Source organism: Protopterus annectens, chromosome 13.part0 (genome assembly GCF_019279795.1).
Source record: "Protopterus annectens isolate FY-2018-M chromosome 13.part0, PAN1.0, whole genome shotgun sequence".
NCBI lineage: Eukaryota > Metazoa > Chordata > Ceratodontiformes > Protopteridae > Protopterus > Protopterus annectens.
In genome coordinates this window covers 574,074,948-574,100,281 of record NC_056747.1, presented here as the reverse complement: position 1 = coordinate 574,100,281, position 25,334 = coordinate 574,074,948, and the positions used below count along the sequence as shown (strand labels likewise).

Genomic DNA, 25,334 nt, shown 5'->3' with positions numbered 1-25,334 from the left:
ACAGATTTACTGCAGATTTGTTAAAGTTTATCCCTGGACCACAATGACAGGCCAGCGCAGACTGTATCCACATAAGGCTACAAATGTGGACCTAGTTGAAGAATTAACATAGTTGCTTACCCTACAGTGACTTCTTAAGAGAGGACTACATATTGGACTGTCAAAGACATTTGCTGTTCTAATAAAAGGGAGACTTCCAGTATTACAACCCAAGGTAATATGCTTTTTTGGTGCAAGACACCCTCCCCACCAATATGCGCAAAAACAGAAATGGTGGGTGTAAAGATGATAGGTATACATGTAGCTAATACAAAAAGGGTAGAATTAAATTTCATTAACATTTGTTACTATAGTGGTGGACAGTCATGAAGCCAATTTCCATGGCATACCTTTTAACTTCTTGGTGCAAGAATTCTGAACAAAGTCAAAATAACAGGGGTGCAAAGACCCAAAAATTAGGGACAGATTTTAAATGTTACTCTTATAAGCTTAGACAGTTGCTAAAAAAATGGGTTTTTCACATGCATGCATTTTTAAAGGATATAAAGACAAACTCAAGTCTGTCGTTATTTAAGGACTTCTGGGTGTGGTGAGGTGGGGTTGGGAGGGTGTGGCCTAGTGGTTAGGTGTTTTACCCAAAGACAACAGGTGCAGGGGTTTGCCTCCACAAGGGGATAACTGTAGCTACTTAATGGCTTGCAAGGGCAGTTAGCCTAGTACTAACCTATGAACCTATGAATTCTCAATGATTTACCAGAAAACCTCAAATTTCATGAGGAACAGACCAAAAATATTAATAAAAAATCTGAACGTTACACAAACTTCTAGACGAGTAATAAGGACAGTGAAGCCAGCATGAAGTTTTTTCCTGGCTATTAAGTGAAATTCAGACACTCACAGCAGAGGTTCTGTCGTCTGTATACCAGACAAGGTCGCTGAAGTGGTCAAATTTTAGTTTGCATACGGGCTGAAAATAAAATGGCCCAACAACTGAACAATGAGGCCTCCGCTGTCACCCTGAATTCTGTACAGTACTCCTGTCCCTGCCTGACTGTATTCTCAGCGAGTTAGACCATTCTAAAAAGTTTTTGAGTGCTGCAGAGCAGGCCTATTGCAGGCAGCCTGTCCACAACTCCTGCATGGCTAGAATTGCCGCCACGTATCTTGGACAGTTCCAAGATATTTGACTGGTGCACAAATAAGCCTGAATCCACTTGTCCTTAATCAGCAACGTTACACTAACTGTAAACCCCTTCCAAACACCACAGTGAGATATGCTTAATATACCACTGGTGACAATATTTAAATAAGTAAAAAAAAAAAAAATCCTTGTCACATAACTTTTGGTTGATCATTTCCTTTTGTTATAATTATGCCCTCAACTTGTAAAGTGGGCCTTCTTATTCTAGAATGTGTATTTTTTTTTTTTTTACTTTAGTGGACCTATACTTAAGTTTAATAAACTGTTTGTTTACTGTATGCTGAGCAGCTATGCAATTATGTCCTGATTTCATGCCAATGGTACAGTAAGGGTGAGAAAATGCATGTTTTCTGTAGTTTGCAGCAGAGTTTATTGCAAAGTAACCAGACTGCAGCACACACACTCAGACAATAATCCATAAATAACACAGTTATATTCAAGTGGAAGGTAATAAAAGTAAGATGGAACAGGATAAGATTCTTTGTAAGGTGTATAGTGCTTTGCAAAGAGTGCAATAAGACAGAAATTAAACTAATAAACCATGGTCTAACAAAGGTGGATTGATCAATTGTAGAGAGAAAACTAATGTCCAGAATACCAGTTAGAAAAGTGAAATGCTTACCAGGTTTGAAAGCTGATCAGACAACAGCATACCTCTCTACTTCTTTCATTAAGAATTCTGGACAAATTCAAAAATAATGGAGGATAAAGGAGCAAAACCAGGGACAGTCTTTAAATATGTCTCTAATTCACTTAAAAGGTGAATATAAGAGTTTTGCATCAACGTGCTTTTTTTCTGAACAGGAAGCCAGAAACTGTTTGGCATTATTAACCGACGGCAATTCTCGGTGATATACCAGAAATTCAAAACCTTTTAGGAGGGACAGGAAAAACCCATGAGGCAAAAATCAGGGACAGCAAAAACCCATGAGGCAAAAATCAGGGACAGCTGAGAGATTTAGACAAAAGACAAATGAAGTGCTCCTCTGTGGAATTATCAAATTTAAAAGCTGCTAGACATTTCAGTATAATGACACTATCAAACTGTAGTAAACATACAAATGCACTGTAGACAGACCTGCCATTGAAGTGATCACACTGACAGTATTCACCCTAAAATCCATTGGTGGACAAGGACTTGTTACTTTTACATCTGTTTCTATTTCACTGTATGCCAAGCACTATACACCTTACCAAGGATCTTATCCTATTCCATCTTACTTTTGCTATTCTTCACTTGAATATAGCTGCATTCATTTCATTTAACTTAATTTTATTGTCCGAGTGACTGTGCTGCACTTTGGTTACTTCATAATAAATATGCTGCAGACTACAAAAAACATGCCAAGCCATCCACTGTCCAGAGTGCCGTTTTTGAATAGCAATGAGCAGTCACTGTATAAAGAACTGTTTTGCCCCCCCCAAAAAAAAACATCAGAAGGCACAGGCTGGATGACATGGTATCAGGAAGCAACTGGACACTTGCTCAGCATACAGTAAATAGAAATGCCAATTAACTTAATAAATATAGGCCCACTGAAGAAACTAAAGTAAAAAAAATTACAAATTTTAGAATAAGGAAGCTCATTTTACAAGATAGGAGGATAATTATAACAGAAATGGTAAAAAAAAAAACACAACAACAACTGCACTTGATCTTTAAGGATTGTTGACACTGGAAGACTGCATTAGGCCTATAAATGTTTGGCTCAGATGAAGAATACCACCTGGTTCTTCTGGAAAGGAGTTTTAATATGGAAAACAGATACTTCTGTATGAATCGTCAGCCACAATGCAGTACTTGGCAGAGCCAATAATGTGCTTGACCAATACCATTCAGCGCCCATTTTTCAAAGCAAATCCTGAACAATTTAGTCTCTATATTGGCGTTTGGGTCAGGAAATGTAAACAAAAAGTATGATATGCATCCACTAAGCAGACAGAACAGATTTCAAACAGCTACTGCTGAAAAGTGTACAAGAAATAATTCTGCACACTTAACAGCAAATAGCAGTTACTCAACAGTACATCCTCAACATATTCATAACTGCCTGAAATGCTTCTGCAGCCAAACAGTACACACCAAGTTGTTTATTATTCTTCAGTGTCATAGCCACAACATAAAACTTCATACTAAGCAATAGTACATTTAACGTGAATGGAGGTTACTGCTGTAATTATACAAGTGTACTAACTCATGAAAAATGCTTTCTATGGCTCACCCGTGATTCAGGAAAACAACAAAACATCTCTCTAACCCACATAATCACACTACTTTCTTAAAATGATTTACTCTCAGCCGGTCTCTCTCAGTTCTAAAAGCAAGAGATGGCTCAATGTACAGGTGCCATAAAGTGCCTTAGGCAAACTTACCCATAGTACAGCCATAGCAAAGTACTATTTCTGTACCAACTTCAAAGGACATCTGTACTGTACATTTATCATCCTACAAGGCCACCTAGTTTATTCATTTTAAAAGACGATTGACGAAACTTCAGTGTGGTCTGTTTCCCAATTTAACTGAGGTCAAGAAAATATGTCTACCCACTCTCGCATCTTAGTGTGGTACACTGGTCCAGTAATACCATTACTTCTTTATTTACCCATAAAATGGTAAAGTGCTTCCTACAAAAGGCTGAACCACTTCTCTAATGGGAGAGGTCAGTTTACCACTATAACGTGAACTTAGGTCTGCAACCATGCTCGTTTCAAAGTCTTGGAAATACACATCACACTGAAAGCAATTTTAATACAGCTACACACTTTCTAGACTACTCAGAAACTTCCGATGTCATACAATTAATACAGAAACAAACTGCCAGGTGAAAAGATGAATAAAAAGAACAGAAGGGGTGAAATAACAGATACTAAATGCACACCTTTTAGTAAGATGTGGCTGATGTAAATGTGGAATTGTCAATTTTGAAAATGGAAGTGTCTGTCTACTAGGAAGCTTTTAAACCATAAAAGGGTCTGGTCTGGTTGCTTATTCTGCATGAGGAGAGAATTAAGTAAGAGATGTGGTCACCCAGGTGGAAAGCTGTGGATAAACTGATAACAGGTTCTCCAGTGAGGTTGCTTTTGTCCATATTTGATATATCTTCTGTCAGAGTAACTACTGCAGTGCAAGTGTTTCTGCCAGCCCAGAAGCCATGCTGCTCAAGTTACAGGACTCTAAGACAAAGACAGTCACAACACTGATTGCAGATTATCCTTTTGAACATTTTATCAAGGTTGGGTAAGAATGAGATGTGTCAGAACTCATTTATGGAGGCTGATTTGAATTTTTGGTATATGTTTTATCACCGCTATCCTCCAAAGTGAAGACATACTGTTGTACACAAGAAAGTATTTTGAGAGGTTCAATGAGATACTCTGCAGAGAGAAATAATCCAAGGGTGAATACTATCTGAGCCAGTGGGGGCATCACTGAGATATTGGAGGATTTTTTTTAATTAATTTGGTGAAAACAGATTTTATTTATTTATTGGACATTTGATTACTGGAAGAGACCAACTAGGTAGAAGCTCATTTTCTGCAGTGACCCAGGGGGAAAGGAGTATTACAAAACATTTGAGAACAATAATTTGACAGTCTTAAAAAAAATACAAAACCCTCTACTGTTTAATTATACTCAATTAGCAATAATAAGAAAACATTAGATACAGGTTATATGATGATGACTTATACTTCAGCCAGTTTACAGAGAAATTAAAGGTAAGTTAGTATAATACAAACAGGAACTGCAACATGAGCGGAGGTAAGATTAGGCTTTTGGTATATTTAGAGAAAGCCAAGGGAGATAAATTGATGAAGTGAGTGAAGAAGACAGATTAAGGAGGTGTAATGTATGAATAGGTACTTGTTCACATTTAGGGATATATTTTATCTTGGTGTTGAACAAAAAACAGAGACAGCTTTTGGCTAGGAAATCTTTCAGAATGGTTTTGAAAACTGGTAGGGAGGGTACTGATCTGATAGATACAGGTAAGGAGTTCCCAGCCTTAGTAACATGGTACAATTATGGACAATGGCCAGCAGATTTGATAGGTTTATGGATGAGAAGAGTTTTTGGCCATGGGATCATAATGACCAACTGTGAACCTAGTTTGTGAAGAATGTTATTTAGTGCTGGATAATTTTATAGTTGCTAAGGAGCGGTGTATAGCTGATGTGGCAGTTCTAACCAGTTTAGGGTTTTTAGGGTTTTTAATGTTAAACAGTGGTGGGTTCCAAAAGGGGTATTTGCTGCAAACTTAACAACTTTGTTATAGGATTGTTCATGTTTTGATTTATGTGATGCCTGGAAGTAGTAAGGATGGGAGCACCATAAACTGTGGGAAGGAGATGAGTAGTGGCAAGAGTACCTTTACTTGCATTGTTGAGAAAGTTTTTGGCTATGTAAAGCATCCTTGGTTTTTGATTTTTTTTCTTATGCAATTTTGCATATGCAAGTTGAATTTAAGATACTCATCCACCATCATCCTAAATAATTTGCTATGAGAAGTGACCTCAGTGATGGTATCATCAAGATACAGGACTTTTTTTTTTAGGGTTGAGAATGAGTTAAAGCCATGTTTCAGTTACTGTTAAAGCTTCAGGTATTTTTTAAGCGTGTCATGTTGTTAAATGTATCAAGTCACCCACATACTACATTATGCAGGTCTGTTGCACGGAGGGTGTTGGTGAGAATGTTAAAAGAGGAGGAGACCAAGGAAAGGCTTTTACCAAAGGTGTAGTCCAACATACTCTTTGTATTCTACAGAATACATTTTTTTTCTGAGCATCCTATCAACATGGCTTTTTTTCCGATCATATATCTACAAGTACTAAATGAATGTCTTTAACGCTTCTTGGGAGAGTTTAGGTGAAAAGCTTTGTGTTTTCCTGTTACTTAATCAAGATTGTGGAGTGTAATAAATCTGTGTCTGCTCTCGAGTTGGGTTGGGCCTCCTAGAACTTGTGAGACATCTTAGACTGAAGATGGCTAGGATTTCTTGGGTAATTAATTGGCTGCATTTGGCTGTCAAGAGCCTGGTTATTTTGAAAAAGTGTTTGTTCTGGAATTGTAAGAGGGGTCAGAGATGAAACACCTGGTATTGGATAAGTCTTCGTGAAGAGCCTAAATGAAAGGAGATTTGTAGACGAGGGAGGTTTCCTGAGTGATTCCACAGTGGTGAAGTTAAGGATGCAGTGGTCGGTGAGAGAGAGGGAAGGTTGCACAGCAGAAAAGTTGTTATGGGACTTTGTAATTACATCAAGGTGTGCTTTCCTGAGCAAAGGTTCAACTTTGTTGGTTTTAATCTAATTTTGTGAAACTATGGCTAATCAGAAGTTTCCCGTTTGAGATTTCAGAGATCCTAGGAAGTTGTGCTTCCCAGAGCAAAGGTTCAGCTTTGTTGGTTTTAATCCAAGGTGTGCTTCCCTAAGTAAAGGTTCAGTTTTGTTGGTTTTAATCTAGTTTTGTGAAACCATGGTTAGTCAGAAGTTTCCGGTTTGAGATTTCAGAGGTCCTAGAAAGTTGTGCTTCCCTGAGCAAAGGTTCAGCTTTGTTGGTTTTAATCTGAGGTGTACTTCCCTGAGCAAAGGTTCAGCTTTGTTGGTTCTAATCTAGTTTTGTGAAACTATGGTTAGTCAGAAGTTTCCTGTTTGAGATTTCAGAGGTCCTAGAAAGTTGATGATAAAGCCTTCAAGCATAATTATGTTTTATGTTGGTTTGAAATGGCTTAAAATATCATGTAAGAAAAGTTTTTAAATGTTTATATTACTTGTATGCGGATGAGTGAGGCATAGGCAAGAGTTGTAAATATGATGCGTCAGTCATTTCATTTTTAAGAAGTGCCAATTACAATCTGGGTCTCTCATAGTTGAGCACTAACACTGGGGGGGGGGGGGTGCTGATTAGATTTAGTTAGAAAAAAATCCCCCTTCCATTTCATTACCATTTTGGGTACTACTGAAAAATGTAATGAAGCCAGTAATGTGGTAGCCGAGGTTGGTTGTATCATCTTTAACCCAGGAATTAGTGATGCCTACAAAATCCAGGTTCTGGGTAGAAAGAAAAGCAACAAGTTGTTCTAACCTGCTCTGTAGGCTGCTTGTGTTTAAAAGGGCACCTTTGTAACATGGATTGGCAGTGCCTTGCAAAGAAAAGTAGAAATCATATGAGACAGTCAAACACCCCCCCTAAAGCAACAAGACCAAAATCTTTAAAATCTGCCTTTATTTATACACCAAAAAATGTGCAAATGAACTAAACACATACCAATGAATTTTCATTAACTCAATTTAAACATGACACAGTTTCAAAAGTTAAGACTTTCACCTAAAACTAAAAGGGACACGGCAGTGTTAAAGTCCTCTACCACTGATCTTGGTTCATAGCAACAATCCACAGAGAAACTTGTCTCAAAAGGTGTGTAAATTTACGATTCAAAAGCATCGTTTTGGAATTTACGCAAAGGAGCTTCCCATACTTGGCCCATAGTGTGCAGGAGAGTTGCCGACACATTCACTATTATGGAAAAAATTATAAAGGATTAGGCACGATACTACCTACGTTACTTGCAGCAACATTTCTTGGAAATATTCTTCCTGTCAGTTACTATAAATCGGACAACCTACTGAGAAAGATATTTCAGCAAGGCACTTCGAGCCATCGTGATGAGGCATGGGTGCTGGTTTCTCTTTCACTATTCCTCATTAAATTAAAATGTTTTAAAAAAAATCTAAATTCTATAGCAATCACAAGGCAGCATTAAGTTTCTAACAAAACGTACACAAAATAGTATTTCCGAAAACGAGACAACTAAAACTATGCATCAGTTTTTGGAAGTTATAAAGTCTCACACAGCTTTCTTGCCACTGTTGAAAGTTTATAAACACATCCGATGTTTTGATACTAAATCTACGAAAGAAAATTCCAGTATGGCCATAATGTGGAAATATTTAACGTACCCTCACAAGATGCAGTAAAGTCTTCTGCTACAGAACTTCACTCATTATAAATATAACCGTTGCAAAATGTAACGTGTGTTTACAACACAAATGCAAGAAATACGGTGAATTAAAATCATATACATGTAATACTATACCATCCCAAAGGAATTAATCATGCGACCTCCATTCATCCAAAATTCCAAAGAAATCTCCCACAATAAAACGCATTTTCACCACAGTGAGAGACAAAAATCCTTGATTTTTATTTTCATACAATCCACGCAGCAGCAATCATATGCCTCACTTACTAGTCGGTAGTCTACAAATAACACACTTCTACCGCTCTTCCCCTAATATTCACTTCAGTTGTCTCTTCGCACAATGCATTTTTCCAACCACGGAAACCCAACACTCCCAAAATATTTCGTACGACTGCTCACGAGAACTTCTTCCACAAGGAGATGTGCTTACCTAAAACAGCATCACTTCATACCTTTGGAAGTCTTATATACTTACACTGACTGCTAGCTTGTTTTCTCACGTCTGGAAACGATTTGTTTACTTTGTTGGAATGCTTCTTAATCTATACCCAAGTCTTTCCCTACAAAGCGCCTCTGGTGTTCAGGAACTGTAGCGATAACCCCAACCCATCACCGCCACCCTGCGCCACAGAAGGGCACTACAACTGTTTCCGGAACTGCAGTTACTGCTATTGTAATGAAAGCAGAGTGTGTATTAGACAGTGACCTAAACCAAGATCCGAAGCTTCAAAGAACTTTATTCGTTGACGTGCAGAAATTGGGCGGAGACAAAATATATACATTCGGAGAGCTGTGACTTTTTTTTAAGAAGGTGGGATTCCTGGATATTAATAAACGATAGTGGTTACTGTTGTGGTAATTATTTTTAAAGACAGAGGAGGTGTAATTGAATTCGGCTACTGAGATTTCTGTTTCATTTTCTGATTCTTTCTTTTAAAGCCGTTATTATTGTCGTGTCGTTTTAGCATATATACTAGGCTCCAGTACACTTTGTAGCAAAGCCTGTTAGGGTCGCCACCTTTTCAAATGACCAATGTGGGACATTTTTGGTACAAACTTCAGATTATGCAGGCCGAAACATACCCACGGCCAGTAAAAAGGACATAACTTCACTTTTTGCCAAAATAAAAGCTTATTCTTGTATCATTTTAATTGCTTATTCTGTTTCTTATAACATTTAGGTGTTTCAGATGCAGAATAACTGTTTTATGGAACTATTACATAAACTATAGGAAATAATTATGACCTAAAATCTCAGGACATTTGCTATTTTTGCAACTTTTTTGCAGGACACGACTGCCAAAAGAGGGACTGTCCCTTGCAAAGTGGGACAGGTGGTAACCCTAAAGCCTGTACTTAGGGGTGCCACCTTTCTACTGTGCCATTTCCTGACAAACAAGCCTCGCCCCATGCACAATCAAGCCACACCCATTCCTTTTAATAGCCACACCCCTTTACTCTAGCACCCTTCAGCATAAGTCTTTAATATCACATACAGTTACCAATAAGTAGAAAAATGTGCAACGAGTCAAAAGTAAATTAAAAAAACTTTATTTAGCAATACTTCAAAAGGTTCACTACATACAACAGTACATCACACACAAGCATGGGAAAACTAAGCCCAAGTCTCATATCACAGGTAGTACTAAAATGGAAATACAATTAGATATTAAAAACACCAGTTCATTCAAAGCAGTACATTAAGGGTTCACCACACACAACAGTGAAAGAAAAGCAACTGTTTAAAGTATCTTCAGTTTTGCTAGAAATCATTGCTTATACTTGAAGCTATATTTGGCATTTGATCTAGCAGCCTCAATAATGGCTGGTTATTTCTCACAAATGAATAAAATTGCGAACAACTCATGTTAAAGTTTAGCTTGACCTGCAACTCTGCCTTCACAAGTGACACAAGCATTCTATTTCTTACATCAGTCCACGCATTTCCCATAAGTGAAAAAACCCTTTCCACAAAGCTATTGCTGGGGGGGATTGAAAGAGCAAACTGCACCAGTCTGTAAAGTGGCTTGCAGTCTGGAGCTTTACTAAAAAAAGTCACCCAGCGTTCACTTACAGATGCCTCTGTCATCTGTAACAGGGCTGGCAATGCAGCAGTTAAAGTACAGTAGTCTGAGTAAAGTGCTTCAATGTCCACATCCAATTTGAAGAGGTCTGCAACTGTACGCAGTTCTGGCCAAGTTACAGGATGTTGGAGGCTGAGGACCTGCATAGCTTTAAAGGGACTATTATCATAGTCAAACCACTTCTGTAGGTAACAAAGTGCTTTACTGTAAAAATCACAGAAGGTCCTACAGACCTGCTGTGCGACAGCTGGAGTAAAGTGCTGTAAGGCAGATGAAACTTTAGTACCAAAGAACTGGTCATCTAGCCTTCTCTGCAACTCATCTTTTAGACTTTTCATCACGGTGTACAACTCTGGAGCAGAGAGAGTGTTACTTTCAAGTTTTGCTATAGACTTGTGGAATACCTGCAGGATGTAGTGCATGAAATGTATGTAGCACTCTGCCTCAGACACATCCCCACTGATGCCATCCTCATCAGCCTCCACAAATTTCCAGATAAGGGGGTGACAGTCCTCAGGCCCTTGACTAATAAAATAACTTTTAATAGCAGGCCAACATTCTACCAGCCTTGCCACAGCTGGGAACAAAGACAGCCACCTTGTTACAACATGTTGCATTATTTCCTTAAAGTCCTGGTCTAGGAAAGAATAGAAACCTTTCAACAGTGCCATGTTTTAGCAGATGCTGAAAACTCACTATGTACTTTCAAAACCAGAGTCTCCACATCAAACTTTGCAAGGGCCTTGCTTGCATGCTTGGCACAGTTATGTATTACATGGCATAAACAGTTTGCTGCAATGATGTGAGGCACCTCAGATTTCAAACTTTTAAAAACAGACCTGTGCTTTCCATAATTGACTGAGGCATTGTCTGCAGCATAGCTAGCAATGTTTTGTACTTTGAGTCCTTTATGCACAAGGATGTCCTTTATTCTAGTAAAGATACATTCAGAACTTTCGTTATGATCCTCATAGAAATCAAGGAGTTTCTGTTGTGTGCCATGGGTGTGAGTAAAGTACTGAATAACTAAAGGGAACATTTTTCTGTTCCCTTTATTGGATGCATCTGATCCCACTGAGAAATAGGAATTGCCAAGTTCCTGCAGAAGGAGCTCCTCTGAATGAGGTGCAAGAACATTCATGACAATACTCTCAGATTTTGTCTTCCCACAGGTGAATTTCGAAGCCAAAGTAGAATCAGGGAAGACTGTCGGTGCCAGCTTACCTCCACAATCTACGGATACATATGAGTGACCATGTTTCACTCCATGATAGACTGCTGTCACTTCAGCTGCAGTGACTTTGAAAGCTTCACTGGTTACACTATGTGGCTGAATAAACTTGGTCATTACAAGGTTCTGCCTCTGGAGCTGAAGGCTTTGATGATGTTTTTCTGACTTCTGATGGCTTTTCAGTGCCTTTTCCCCATCCCATTTTACAGTGAAAGTTGTTCCACAGGATGTGCACTTTGCCATGGCATCTGCATTTGGAACAGGTCGCACCCATGAGTAGCTTTGCTCCCACACCTTATTATAACTGCAGAAAAACCTCTTAGGAGACGCGCTTTCAGCCTCTTCTTGATGATCCATTGACCTTTTCCTGAACATGATTCCTGTAGGATCCTTGCTCAACACTACAATAAACCAAAACAGCTATTAATAGAAAATCAAAACACTTGTGACCAACACCAGTGCCTGGTGGGGCCTGTGTCAGTCAGTAGCCACTAGCCAGAGTTGACATTCACATGTGAATCTCCAGACTTTCACACCCTAGTAATACCAAGTTGGTATAGGGAAAAAAAAATGAGACTCCTCATGAAAAATTACAGTGAAGGTAAAGCAATGAAAGGCAGAAGCAACTCCTGTCTGAGGGACTTTCTGCAGCTGTTACACATGAACCTGGTGTGACAGCAGAATATGCACAGAAGGCATTCAACTGTGTGTAAAACACATGGGTCAGACACTACAGCAATGCACCAAATTAAGACCCTCTACTTTTATGTAGAACCCAGCGCAAACGTTATCCAGCTGAGTCTGAACACAGCAAGAAAGTTCAGGCATACTGTGGACTGACAAGATAAAGATGAAATACATGGCAGCTCAGCAATCATACCCTCTGGCTACAATTGTAATAACTTGCATAAAGACAAACAGGACATAGTGTGGGCCGACACAATGATAAACATGAAATATGTAACTCGGCAATCATAATACCCTCTGGCTGCAACAGTAATAACTTGCATAATGATAAGAGACCATATGGGCAGACATAAAGACGAATTCCGTAGCCCCACAATTCCAGATGCAACACCCCATATTAAGTGCAAAGCACAGAGACCAGTCAACTTGGGGCTGGTTTCTCCCCTTTTCCACTCCAGATCCTCACCACCACCACCTCCTCCCACTGGCATGGTTAGAGTTGAGCATAGTGGCCAAGTGAAAACCTCCAGCACCCTATTTATCAAACAGTGCTTTGGGCCCCTGCTAAAGCAGTTGAGACACACTTGAGGTCTGATTTATATACACAAGGGAAAGGCTGGCACAAGTTTACTAACTATGCCCCCCTTTTCCCCAGACTACAACATAATCAGCCAGCTACTCCTTATAAGCAACTTTAAGGCCCTAACAAAGTGTATTCAGTCTTACTGTGCAATAGTAATAAACATTGCTAGTTTGACCAATGCCAAGGTAGTGGCCCAGTGTCACTAAATAAATATTTAAGTAGTCTCAAAACGTAAATATCTACACAACAAAACGTTAGAAAATATCCTGTGTATATTCACTGTAACAAGCTCAAAACCACATGAGATATTTCACATTGACAGTCCCAAAGAAAAGCAACTACATTAAGCCTTGCTATATACCCAAGACACCTAGGAAGAAACACAGGTCAAGGTAAACATCACGGTGATGATAGACTAGAAAAGACAGTTCTACAGTCCAAGCATCCTATAGAAATCATGTAATCATATATTCACTGTAACATCAAATGAGCTAAGCTTTGGTATAGACGGTATACCCTAGAAAACACAGATAAAAGGTAAACAGTTGTGATGCCAAACTAGACAAAAGCTACATTTAAGCCTCACTATAATACGAAGACTGTACACCCTAGAAAGGCACCCTAGGAAGAAACACAGGTCAAGGTAAACATCATGGTGATGATAGACTAGAAAAGACAGTTCTACAGTCCAAGCATCCTATACAAATCATGTAATCATATATTCACTGTAACATCAAATGAGCTAAGCTTTGGTATAGACGGTATACCCTAGAAAACACAGATAAAAGGTAAACAGTTGTGATGACAAACTAGACAAAAAGCTACATTTAAGCCTCACTATAATACAAAGACTGTACACCCTAGAAAGACACCCTAGGAAGAAACACAGGTCAAGGTAACATCACGGTGATGATAGACTAGAAAAGACAGTTCTACAGTCCAAGCATCCTATACAAATCATGTAATCATATATTCACTGTAACATCAAATGAGCTAAGCTTTGGTATAGACGGTATACCCTAGAAAACACAGATAAAAGGTAAACAGTTGTGATGACAAACTAGACAAAAAGCTACATTTAAGCCTCACTATAATATGACGACTGTACGACAGACACCCTAGGAAGAAACACAGGTCAAGGTAAACATCACGGTGATGACAGACTAGAAAAGACAAATCTACAGTCCAAGCATCTTATACAAATCATGAAGTCATTATATATTCACTGCAACCAAGTCCAAAACCAGATTAGAAACTGTTCTAGTTAATAATCACCACATGTTGAACATCTAGATAGTTACACACATCTTGTCACCATCAATGAATGAGATAGTGCCAGCACAGCTAGTGAATTAATATAAATTTAATATTTAAAAAATTCACTAGTAGCTGTGCTGGCAATATTTCATTCCCCTTGTCACACTAATCTTTGAAAATCTACCTTAATTCCAAAGAATTCATCCATTAAAAAAATTCCACTTACCTCCAGAAAAATCAGCAGCAGGGCTACATAAACAAGCTCTCAGCAGCAGAAGAGAACAGGCAGCTAAAGGGCCAGCAAGCAGGGGAACACACCACCACCCAGTCCACAGCACTTCTCCTCCAGGGCAAGACTCCAGCAAGCAAGGCAAGCAGCAGGGCTAAGGCAATCCTTCCAGGCAGCAGGGCTTCCAGGCAGCAGGGCTAGGCAATCCTTCCAGGCAGCAGGCAATCCTTCCAGGCAGCAGGGCTAACGAACCAGCAATCCACCGAAGACGTCCAAGAAATTTCAGATCTTAAGCACCACCTTTTACAGTACTGAGTAAGTAAAAGGTAAAAACTAGAAGCTGAAGCGCCGCTTTTTATGCAGAAATTTTCGTGGGCTTTGCGGGGATTTGACATGCAACTCTACATGTTGATTGGCTGCTTGCTGCACGAGCCTCATCTGCAGCAAGCAGCCAATCAACGAGAGTCCAAGACGGGAATGTTTTTTGTTTTTTTTTTTTAAAATATGCGCTGACGAGCCTGACGTTGCTATTTCCGGTCTCCGACAGCAAGAACCGGAGAACCGGAGTGCCCTACTGATTTCCGGGCACTCCGGAAAAAAAACGGAGGGGTGGCAACGCTACCTGTACTAAACGTACTAAACTAAATAAAGTACATTGTATGATGCATTTTGTAAGAAATACACAGTAGTTATTAATCATGCAGTGGGTTTCTTAGTTAAAGGTGTTAGTAAGTGATCAACATTTTGGCCATTTGTTCAGTGGCGACTGGTGACTTCAAATCAAAGGGGGGCTGCAGGAGACAGCAGAATGGGTGGGGCCATGGGAAAGGGTGTGACCAACTAGAAAGGGGCGGAAGTACCTGACAAAGAGGATCCTATTCTATATGGACAGACTCAAAAAAACTCCCAACTATTCTCTGTCATATTGCCTACTTGGAGTATAGCATGGTCCCCTACACATTGCAGTTTGTCCTTCCTTTCCATTGGACAGCTTTAAGATTCCAACCTAGCTCTGCCATGTACCCTGCCCATGGTCTGTTTAACAGAACAGTTAGAAATAATAAGAACTTTGACCCTACCAAGTTTCAAGAGGAACTTAAATCATGCAATTGGTCCCACCTGAAAAACTTATCCCTATATGAAGATGTCTCTTACTTTAATGAAAAATTCCTGGACATCCTTGACTCCCATGCTCCTACCTGCACCATTAGGACTAAAGCAAAAACTGTGCCATGGCTCTCTAAGGAAACCAAATTAAGAATCACACTCAGAAATAAGATATGGGCCACATGGCGTTCCATTAAATCTCCTTAAGCTCATAAATTTCGGGAACTTAGGAATGAGACTAAAACAGCCATTTTACTGGATAAAAAAACTACTACTTCCATCTTCAGAATAGAAACGAAAAATACCCTCACAAATTTTGGGCAGGTATAAATAAACTACTGCACTCAGGTCAAACCACCACACCTACTCCTTCAGCCTCCACAGATAAACCATCGGAGGATGTTCATAGGTAGGTACTAGGCTATCGGCCCGAAGGCCAAAGTAAGCCTAACCAACAGTGTCTTGGCTTTTGCCACCCATGTAGTATTAAATTCCTGCCCCTCTATCGAGCAGTGCCCCAGACGTGATCCTCGTTGCTAATAACTTTAATAATTTCTTCACTGAGACTATCCAGGCCCTAGTCAGTCAGCTACCTATGTGTTCCTCTAACTTACAGTTTCCCATTCCCAGTACCCAATTCTCCTTTAGCCTCCTTCCAGTCTCTACATCCATTATCTGTTCCCTAATCAAAAAACTAAAACCCACAACCCCATCTGCTGACCATCTCCCTGCTGAGTACCTGCAAAAAGCTGCAAATGTCATAGCATATCCCATTTCCATTCTAATCAACCATAGCATATCAAAAGCTACAGTCCCCTCTCCCTGGAAAACCTCTCATGTCATACCTCTCCATAAAGGTGGTAGCTCCACCAAACTCTCCAGTTATAGACCTATAGCTTATCTTATCACCACTGGCTAAAATTATGGAAAAGTGCATTCATAAGCAGCTTCTGCACTATCTAATCCAGAACCATCTACTGGTAAAATCTCAGCATGGCTTTCGACCACATCATAGTACCACCACAGCCCTTCTTACCTTCTCTGATGCTATTAACTATAACATAAACAATAATAGATCATCCTCAGCCCCTTTTTCTAGAGCTCTCAAAGGCTTTTGATATGGTTAACCACCAACTACTTATTTCCACCTTGAAAGCAATTTCCTTAGACAATCATTCTATCCAGTGGTTCCAATCATATCTCTGCAATAGACAACAAGCCATCCTATGGCAAAATAAACTATCCAACCTCTTTCCCAATACCCTTGGAGTCCCCCAGGGATCTATTCTGGGTCCTCTTTTGTTTTCCATTTTTATCAGTGACCTCCATTTGGCCATACCAAATGCTAATTGCATTAAATACGCAGATGACTCTACTTTAATCAGCTCAGCCACCTCCCAACCAGTATTGCAGTCTGCCGGCCTTAGGCATAGGCCAACTAGGTGACCTCCTAGGGCACCGCTCAAGCAGGGGCACTTTTCCAGTATTTATTTGGTGTAGGTAGACCAGGATGGGGGCACTGGTTAGTGTGGTGGGGGGCACCGTGGAGCCCTTTTGCCTAGGGCACCACTTGACCTAAGGCTACTAACCCAAAATACCTTTAATATAGTCGAAAACTGGCTTTCTGAGCGTCAACTAATTTTAAATCCAAACAAAACTAAGCTCCTATTTTTCTCTCCTACCCAAAGATCCTCTGTTTTACTCTTCTCCATAAAATCAAATAATGGTACCACAATATCTCCTGATGTGTGCACAAAATTTCTAGGAGTTTTGGTTGATAACAGCCTCAAATTCGATAAGTATGTCAACCAAACTATTAAAACCATTAACAAAAAACTTGGTACATCATATAGGATTAAACCGTTTCTTACCCCACCTGCTAGAATAGCCATAGCCCGTTCTCATCTACTCTGTACCCTTTTCTATGCCTCCCCTTTACTTACCAACTAAAACAAATATGATCTTAATAAACTCTCCACCTGTTATAACCACATAGCTAGATTTGCCACTGGTATGCCTTACAGAACACATCACTGTAAGCACCTAAGCTATCTGGGCTGGCTAGAGTTACCCAGCTTATTAAAGTACAGCCAACTAATAATGGCTCACAAAGTACTTGATCAACCAGATAATATTCCTGCTCTTAAAAATATTATATACCCCCACTGTAACTTTAGATCACTCCGCTTATCTAATAGACTGGTAGTCCAAACTGTTAAATCCAAAAACTTTGCAGGTGACTCTCTGTTTGCCAATTCTGTTGGTAAAACTTGGAACTCATTGCCTGATGACATCACTCGAGAGACCTCCCTAACACAATTTAAGAAAAGTCTCAAGCAGTATCTTAATAACCATTGGCTATACTCTTGCTCTAAACCTGACTACATTTTTGGTAATACCTGTGTATTTATACCATGTAATGTGTTTTTATTATGTGTGCTGTATCACAATTCTTTGACTGTATAACTCAAATGTCTCTTCTGAGCTTGTAAACTTTAAATGTATATTTTTTGTTATGCTTATTTTTGTAACTACCTTTGGAGCTTTTCTCCCTGGGCCTCTGTTGAAAATGGACATGTATCCAGTCAGACTTTCCCAGTCAACAAATGTAAAATAAATAAATAAATACAATTTGTATTCCTCTCCAAGACATGAGTAAGCTGCGACAACATATAGTGTAGGCAGCTGCTATATGGAAATTTATTTATTTATTGCATTTGATTACTGGGAAAATCTGACTGAGCAATAAAACCCCTTTTCAGCAAGGCCCAGGGAAAAAAGATCCAACTAGCAAAGATATATATATATATATATATATATATATATATATAGATAGATAGATATACATAAGATACTGAGATAACAAACATCTCTGCTAAGGTAAAAGGAGTAAAATAAAATCCACATTTCCATACATTTACTTACAATGTACACATATGCTTTCACACTGCAGTCTACAGAACACAAAGTTTCATTCTGTATGTTTGTACGTATACCTAGCCCAGTTGCACCTCCTGTGTATTTCAAGCTGTATTATCCAGAATAAAACACCTCTCAGGCTTGTGCTCATTTTTTTGTGTCATATATTCATGGCTAAGGGTCTTTAAACTGAAAGAAGCAATGATGTGTCAAAATTGCTGCACTGTGGATTATGCAAAGGCTACAGTATAGAAGTAGCTGAGAAGCACTGGAAATATGAACCACAAAACATTACACAGAATGATGAAGTATATATCATATGGGAACAGCTATTACAAGAAGTTAAAAAATAAATGCAAAAAATATAGTAATTCAGGAAAAAAAGACTAAAGAAGCACTGATCACTGAAATTGCTACAGCCAGCTATTACAATGTCTCAAGTGACAAAAGACACAAAGTCATAAATACCAGGATTTGAAAGCAGAAACAAGAGCAAGGTGGAAGAAAATTCCCAGACAGTCCCAACAATAATGGGACTGATAGGACTAAAAGTACAATCCGTCTTAAGTATGCTAGCAATACACCTAACTGCAGGAGGAGGCAGTTCTATGTGCTGAGAAGAGCACTCTTGGCTAACAAAGAGTGAAACAATACTTGACTGCATGAACTTTACTGCCTGACTTAGGAATGAGATCCATTCTCATCATGGTATTAGAAAAACAAACCACTTGGAGAAATTAAAATGGATTTCACATGCTTGTTTAAAAGGAAAAAAACTGATGATTGTGCAGAAAATCGACTTCATCCACTGCAATGACTGACAAACACTTCATATATCTTGCAAACAATCCATTTCAGTTCCATAGTTTAGTCCTTGTACAGTCACAATCACAATGAAGATTACCACTCTAAGTTCTCTATTCATTGGTCACAAAGTATCATGACTATTCCAGTCCAACTCTCAAGCAACAACATCTACAAAATACCCCAATTCCACCACGCACCCCATTTCTTCCATTCACCAAACACATGCTTTTATATATCAAAAAAAGGGTTTAATAAACATTTCTTTACAATTTAGCAATCAAGTTTGGTGTTAACTGAATGACCTGAAGAGACCAACTGACTTCATTAAGTACACATCTGACCCAATTGTTTTTAACATGTTTTTTTAATGTCTACTGCTTCAATTCATTCAATCATAGATAATAACGCATTAACGTATTCTGATAAAAATAAATCACCTAAAATCTGAAAAAAATTTTCTAAAACATTCAAAGGATGGTTGCCCAAGTCTGGAGTGTTCTACATGAGACTATAACCAACTTTTATTTAGCTTAATCTGCCCCCAGGACCTCACCCAGCTGCTTATCTACCTGCACCCACTCAGACCATTAATTCAATGGGAAAGCCTATCATTTCCAGGCTGGCCAACAGCACTACTGCCAATCTGCTCTTGCCTACAAATCCACAATTAATCCTCTGTTTCCAGATAGACTATAGTAAAAGTCGGGTATAAGAAACAGGCCAGCTTTCTGGTCCTTTGCAGCAGCCTGCCCTCTCACTTTCCTCTCTGGATGTTCTTACTCCACCTTCAACAGCTCTTCCAGGCTATGGTATAGCTGTCCTCTGAGAGGAAGTTCACCTCTGCATGCAAAATTCCTCTCAGCTTTCAGTGCTAATATACCTGGTAGGATGTACTCAGTAGGCTCAAACTCCACAGGGTATAGTGCTCACACATGGTGTCACCCACTTGGAAAGCCACAGCTGCCCCTCAGGATGGCCAAGTAAGCATCAGCACCTCATTCTTACCCTCTCCAACCAGCTAATACATGTAACCTAGTCACAAATCAAACTCTGGTTGCATGCCCCATAGTCAGGGTTTTATTCCTCTACACCACTGAACTACATAATATCTAACAATTTTTGCACTATTTCAACCTCCAGAACAAAAAGACTACTGAAAAATACCAACCTGTGTGTATTGTTGATAAAAAAATGAAATTTGATTAGCATGCTATTAAATAAACAAAAATCAAAAACATGTTAAGTTATACAGAATAAAACTGCATCTGGCAGAATATGCTTACATTACCCATAGCTCACATTTCTGTTCCTAGTCTCCTATATGCAGTATCATTATTTACTAACCTACCCATGGAGTAGATATGTAAGCCTACAAAATCTGCAGTTAATCAGAACTTAATGCATAGCTCTTAACAGATCTACTTTTTTACCACTGAAAAAAATAAAAATGACCCACCAATTTTATATTCTCCCTAAACATTTCTAGCCATCCAATGAACAGATGTTAAAAAACTTCAATTTGAATTGCAACAACTTATCAAACCCCCTTGATCTAAGAATCATTTAAGTGATTCTCTCCATCACATATAGCCAAGCTTTGTAAAAAAAAAATATTTCTACCAAAGTAGAAAGACTTCCTGGCCTCATAACTTAATTTCCAAGTTAATAGTTAAATAATTAAAATTAGGGCTTCCTTACCCTTCTGCCTCTCTTCCTATCCCCATTCAACCTCTAATAATCTTCAGTGACTGACTGTCCGTCTCCGTCACGATCACGAACAACAAAGAAATGAAGTAGCTACGGATTCAAGAATCAATTAAAAAAAAGCTGTTTGCAATGGTAGCACCACCACCGTAGAGTAACAAAAAATACTGTGCACTGCCTGAACTGATTGTTTCTCACTCTCTTTTTCAGAAAGAGAGTGAGAATCAATCAGTAGCCACCTGCCGTCCACGTCACGTACGTGACTGCGGAAGTGGAAGTCCAACTCCCTTCCACTTTACTGTGCGGTTAAACCTCACAGACTTCTGGGCATCACACACTGATGCAGTACTCTCCATAATCTGGTCTGCTGTTATAGTAATCCAAGTCCAGATGTACAGAAACCAAAAAAAAAAAAAAACCCGGAACTCGCCGAGCATGCGCAGTTTGAGTTCCGGGACTTTGCGGCACTCAGTCGGACTTGCTTAGCGCACTAACCAGCCAGCTTAATTTATATTTTTTTATTTTACAAAATGAAATGTATGTTTTTTTCTTTTCTTCACATAGCTGGGGGGGGGCTGCAGTCCTGCAGTCCAAAGCCATGAGCTGCCACTGCATTTGTTGCACATTGTGAGATGGAGTATTCTACGTTTTGGAGATGGAAGGTTGAGAGGTATGCATTCTACCTATAAAGAAGGGTGGTAGATGGTCAGACTAAGTCAATCCCTCCTCCATTCTCTCGTTATCAGTGCTGTGGTAGCCAAACATCCCATAAACTAAAGCATGCTACAAATTAATTGTTGAGATCTAGCATTTCTTGTATCCAAGGCCACTGAATGTCCCCTCTTTAAATACAAAGGTGAAATTAAATACAAAGGTGAAATTAAAAAGGGGTTTGTTTGTGTCTTTCGGCTTTTCCCGGTTAGGGCTCGTCACAGACGAACTCCGTTCTGCTAATGATTGTCAGTTGATTTTTTTTACGTACTGGCTTGCCAGGCCTGACGCAGAACCTTCAACGAAGGTACGCCCATTCACGCATGTCTCCACACAGAAGACGCTCTATCTGGGAATCGAACCGGACAGCGTCTTACTGTGAGGCGACAACACTACCGCAGCACCACCACCGCGGATACCTTCATTAAAGAATGTAACTGTGGGTTCTTACAGTATCATGGGCACACTGCATTTGACATAAGAATTTTATTTTATGCACTGCATATTTTATTATATACTATGCATGCCATTGAAAAGGCTAGTTTGTGAAACATCTGGCTACAGTCCTGGCTGTCAAATTGTATGTATCAATAGCTTTCAACCAATCAGGGACAAATTTCAACAGAATCGGTGACAAAGCCAGAAAAAATCAGGGATAATCAGGGACACTATCAAAATATTAGTGCTATATACATGAGACATTCACAGAATCAGAGCATATGAATTAGTGTACATTTTGTAAAGTAAAAGAAGTCTACAATTCTTAATTATTGGCATTATTCAGTAAGTGTAAGCCACCAACTTCTGCATATCAATACATTATGCACAAGGGAAAACCTTAAAAGTTTACTACTACAGGCACATATATGCCAGGATTACTGCTTCTTCTTTTGGCTTTTCCCAGTTAGGGGTCGCCACAGTGGATCGTCTGTCTGCTGATGACTGCCAGTGGAGTTTTACGGTGTTGAGTTGCCAGCCCGGTGCCCAACCTTCCACAGAAGGCATACACATGCACACATTCACACCTAGGGCCAGTTTAGAGTGTCCAGTCCACCTACTGCATGCCTTTGGGATGTGGGAGGAAACCAGAGCACCCAGAAGAAACCCACGCAGCCACAGGGAGGACATGCAGACTCCACACAGAAGGCACCCCAGCCGAGAATCTAACCAGAGGACCTCTTGCTGTGAGGCAGTAACGCTAACCGTTGCACCACCATGGCCGCCCCTCTATGCCAGGATTACTGCAGTTTTGTTAATTTATCATTGTACTGTATTACCTTTAAATAAAAACCATGTAGCTAAAGCTGTAAGTGATGCATTCATTTACTTATTTTGCGAATGTTACTCATGCATACACACAGGGATACATGGATATTCATACCACCCCCAACCTGATCTCCTGCTTTAGATATATCGCCACCAAGACAGATCAGATAATAATATAAAGTAAGTATTCATGGTTACAGTCAAAATTACATGACATTTAAATTTATCAAGTACATTTTCAACAGTAAGCATACTTATCAATGCAAGGTGCTTTGATTTACTTAGCAGGCAATGAATAAGTTCAAACTATTGAAGCATATCCTTTACCCATGAATGGGAAATCGGAAATTCACCCCAGGTATAGGGTCGTATAGACAAAGGCAGAGAGTAATGCCCAAACTAACATACCCCACCAACCTCTAGAAACTTCCTAACATAACCCATCATAAAAAAACACTCAATATAGAGGGACACTGTTGTTTTGTTTTGCAAGACTAGGCTTACAAAAGCCCTGGTGGTTTTTAGCCTAGACTATACCTCTATATATATATATATATATATATATATATATATATATATATATATATATATATATATATATATATATTTATATGGGATCCGTACAGATCCCCAAACGGCAACATTAGCAAAACAGATTCAGCCGGGCATACTTGCGCGAAAGTGCTTTTCACCAAAGAAGCACTTTCGCGTAAGTATGCCTGCTGCGGAGGTCGTACTACGGTGCAGAAAAGGGAAAATTCCCTTTTCCCCACTGTAGTGCGACTTCGAGTGAGAATATTATAGTAGGGGGGTGTGGGGGACACAGCCCCCCATGTGGGGGGTGCAGGGGGGCAAGCCAAAATGTAAATTCAATGTTTGTTTGTTTTTTTTAACACAATTTAATGAAAGCGCTTTTTCGGTGAAAGAGCTTTCATTAAAATGTGTTCGGTGATTATGGATTCGGACTATTGAACTTTCATTCAATAGTCCTAGATCCATATATGTGTGTGTGTGTGTGTGTGTGTGTGTGTGTGTGTGTGTGTGTGTGTGTGTGTGTGTAGATATCCACGTATGTGTGTATATGTATATGCTTACACACACACACACACACACACACACATATATATATATATATATATATATATATATATATATATATATATATATATATATATATATATATATATATATATATATATATATATATATATATATATATATATGTAAGTAAATATAGACATACATATTCCGGCAGAATACTCATCACATTTCTTGATAATACTCTAATTCCATATTTGTTTCCCCTGACACACCAAAGGAGAAAGATGGTAACTATTTGAAATGTCGGGACCCGCTACAGTGAGTCCCAAAATACGGAGACTGAATGGTTGAAAGAATGGTCTTACAGATAATAAGTCTGAGATGCCATTTCTTGGAATATTCCCTTTTCTTTGAGGTATGGCAATCTCAGAGTTGGTATACATAAGTTCAGGGGGGCTTGCCCCCCCTTGTGGGGTGCAGGGGGGCCTGCCTCCTTGCAAAAGAAGTTTTAAGAAGAGCAGTCTTTGAGATTCACTCTTCTCCTATGTTTTTGGTCTCTCTTTTTTTTTGTTTTGTCATGTCATCACTCAACATTTCGAGTGACAACATTTCAATAGGGAGCTGAGATAGACATCACCATACATGGCTTTTATGACATTGCCCTCCTCACTGAAGTAATGGTATTATAGATTCCACTTATGTTGTAACAAAGTCCCAACTTGGTTGGTATTCATGAGCAGTGATTTGTCAATGGGAAGGTCTGTCATTCGATCAACTGCCAGGTAGTGTGCAATGCACAGTGACTGACTACCAATGTGACTACATAACACACTGTCAGTGCCGATAATTCCTACATATGGCATATAGTTCAACCATATCATTAGTTCCACAGGGCTTCCGAGAGTGTAAGTGCAGACACTGTGGGAAGCGCACACATATATTATCAAAGACAGCATTTACATATGTCTTATTCACTAATATGTTCCTGCTGTGCTTCATATAATGCATGATACCCACTGAAGCCCTGGTTGATGATATCCATAAGGAATCCACACAGCATCACCAAACAGCAGTACAGTAAACTCTCAGTTAACTAGCACCCATGGGGATTGGTAGATGCTGGATATGTGTAGTTTCTGGTTGCTTAAGAGTTACTATTAAAAATAGACCTGACCAATACTGTACTCTATACTATACCATACCACACCAAACCATAAACATTGTATTCATTTGATTTTAATATTGAAATACAGTAATTAAAAATATTTTAAACATATTTCCGCTAGAAAGAATGCACGTGGAATGGTTTTCAGTGGCACGCTGAGTGGATTGAAATTGAATGAATTGAACAGAGAGAGAGAGAGGGAGTGAATGCATGTATGAAAGCAGAAGCAAAAGTGTGTGAGAGATCAGAGAGATGTATGAAAGCTGAAGAGAACATGTGTGAGAGGTCATAGAGAGAAAGAGTGAGTGAATGCATGTATGAAAGCTGAAGAGACTGTGTGTGTGAGAGAGACTGGAGAGAGA

At 39.2% G+C, this 25,334-nt stretch overlaps 1 protein-coding gene across 5 annotated transcripts in view; it reads right to left on the bottom strand.

The window, feature by feature from the left end:
• TPST1 (tyrosylprotein sulfotransferase 1) overlaps positions 1 to 8,894 on the bottom strand; it is a 592,637-nt gene extending 583,743 nt beyond the window's left edge. For 3 of the 5 annotated variants that reach the window (XM_044054229.1, XM_044054234.1, XM_044054230.1), the window contains exon 1: positions 8,657 to 8,894. The gene's annotated coding sequence lies outside the window, so the exon portion shown is untranslated. Of the gene's footprint in view, positions 1 to 8,448; positions 8,614 to 8,656 lie in introns of those variants that run through there. The other 2 variants (XM_044054231.1, XM_044054232.1) reach the window with 1 other exon arrangement.
• Between the last annotated feature and the right edge of the window lie 16,440 nt (positions 8,895 to 25,334).